The sequence below is a fragment of the Lactuca serriola genome, chromosome 8 (genome assembly GCF_051521515.1).
Source record: "Lactuca serriola cultivar US96UC23 chromosome 8, Lser_US96UC23_V15, whole genome shotgun sequence".
Classification (NCBI taxonomy): domain Eukaryota; kingdom Viridiplantae; phylum Streptophyta; class Magnoliopsida; order Asterales; family Asteraceae; genus Lactuca; species Lactuca serriola.
The window spans coordinates 47,974,091-47,976,534 of NC_136415.1; the positions used below are offsets into that span (position 1 = coordinate 47,974,091).

The 2,444-nt window shown below is 34.5% G+C and overlaps 1 long non-coding RNA gene across 1 annotated transcript; it reads right to left on the minus strand.

The window, feature by feature from the left end:
* Window positions 1-427: 427 nt before the first annotated feature.
* On the minus strand, window positions 428-1,969 carry LOC145069345 (uncharacterized). Its single transcript, XR_013689457.1, has 2 exons — window positions 1,830-1,969; window positions 428-1,289 (listed from the first exon to the last, which is right to left on the minus strand). It is a non-coding gene; the product is annotated as an uncharacterized LOC145069345 (long non-coding RNA).
* Window positions 1,970-2,444: the final 475 nt, after the last annotated feature.

A 2,444-nucleotide genomic window follows, 5' to 3' on the forward strand; every position in this document is an offset into this window, starting at 1 on the left:
TTAAGAAATATAAATATAACGATAATATTAATTAGAATAGTTTATATTAAAATATGATGAATATTTAAAAATGACCTACTAAATGAAGTGGGTTATATAGAAAATTTTAAATAGATAAAAATAGATTAATTAAAATTAAAGAAAAAACTATTTAAAGAGTTTAACCATTGAAAAAACTGTTTATTTAGATTTAGAGGTTAAAATTATTAGAATAGTGAAGTGTCATTAACTTTAAGTTATACATAGTTTCATTGAAGATCCTCTTAGAGAAAGATAAATACAACTCTAGGATAATGTAATCCTATATGACCTAACCCTAAACAAACATTAACACAGAGGATCTAAACACGCCCTACCTAATGAAACCATAAGCAAGGCCTATCCATCCTAGTCCCTAATGACAGCAGACAAAGCCATTGCTGGCATGTACTCAGACCAGCATCTTTTATTAAGCTTCAGAAAATTTATGCCGCTTATACATACAATACAAGCTACCAGTAGAATCAGGCAAACCCAATCTTCATAATCTCACTGTACAAACAAGGATACCCGATTTGATCACAATCTTAGAATATACTACAAAACTCCCAATAACCTCTAAAAAGGTCAAAGTTTGAGAGTAAGATCTGGCATTGTAGATGAATTTGAAGGCGTCCCATCAATCTCCCTAAAACTACCAGGCCAAACCAGTTCAGCTTCATCTTCTTCCACAAATACCGGTGTCCCACAATAGCTCTGGTCAAACCTTGTTCCACCTCTCACTGCATGAAAAATCGGCATCTGCGGAGGCACAACATGTTGATGCAACGAGCCATGAGCTTCGATACCCAGAGACCGAGATGTGAACCCATGAAGAGGCAAAGATGCGAGACTGGTAAATCTACTGGACATCAGTCCCATCTTGATGGCTCTATTCGCAAGCATCTTCTCTCTCTTGTGTGCATTTTGATGGCCTCCCAATGCCTGTGAACTGTAAAACTTACGCCTGCAGTATTTACAAGAGAATACACGTGGTTTAGCTGGTACTGAGACAGTTGTCGGGGACCCTGATTCTAAACCAGTAGACTTAGGAATCTCATTGTTATTAAAACCAAGAGTCAAGTCAAGAACAACGGATGAGTGGTTTGTGAGGGTTGATGAAGTGGTAGAACTGTCTTTTGATACACTGATATCAGACTCATCGGCATCCAGGAAGATGGTCTCGTTTGGTGGTTGCATGTTTCAATAAAACTTGTTTCAGAGATTAAGGACCACAAGAATTAATTGTGGCCATTTTTGAGCTTGTTCGCCTGCAAAAGCAGGGTGAAATATGAAATCTGTACTAGCTTTCAGTATTGCAATTAGTACCCAGTTGTCATAAGAACAAGAGCAATTGCTAAGTTTGTAAGATATGTTACTAGATTATATGTTACTGGATTCATCAAAACTGAATGTATGAGGAATCTGATGAATAGAAATCAGTCAACTTAAACTAGACCTCCTCATAAGAATTTCAACAAAGTGTTATTGAGTAACTGATTAGTGTTTACATCTTTAATCTCCAACAGTGGGAATTGCTTTACTTTCTGATTCATATATTAATTGATTGCTTAATGCCTTAATTAAAGCAGTCACTACTGAAAGTAAGCATTAATATTGCTATCTCTGTGAGTGATCAAGATCTGAAAGTAGTAGCAGCAGCAAGATCAAAATCTTCAACACAAGAAGAAATTGAAAGAAACCCATTAACAATATCCCCAGCGATCAACAGAAACATTACAGAAGAATAATAAGATCAAACCGACTTCAAATTAAATTGGATTGATTAAAAAAGGAAAGGGATCCAATACCTTTTGTTCAGTGGTACTTTCCTCACCTGCTTCTTGTCGAATATGATTGTTGGATTAAAATACCGCAGTGGGTATTCTTAGTTTTTGCCAAAAATGTGGAGAAGATGGAAAGCAGTAGAATTAAAAATTGAGGATAAAAGAGATAAGATCATACGAGAGAGAGAGAGAGAGAGAGAGAGAGAGAGAGAGAGAGAGAGAGAGAGAGAGAGAGAGAGAGAGAGAGAGAGAGAGAGAGAGAGAGACGTCGTCTACGAAAGTGATTTACTCACTAAACTGCACATTCTCGTTTGTTTAATTGTTTTCATACAAAGAGGATATAAAGAAATCCAAACGTGCAGATGTTCCCATGTTTTCCGGCTTTTAATTGTTTTGAGAGTTTTCTGTAAATTTTATTGTTGATTTTTTTTTTTTTTTTTGAGAAATTAAATATCCTTTTACTTTTATTCTTACAAATTCTGCTTACAAATTATCTTGGCCAATTAAATAATGAGATATCTCATATTAATATACTAAAATATCATTAAATAAACATTTAAGGTTAGACATGTGACTATTTAATTGGATTGGATTTGTAAGAACAAAAAATAGAAAGATATTTAATTTCTTTTTTTTTTG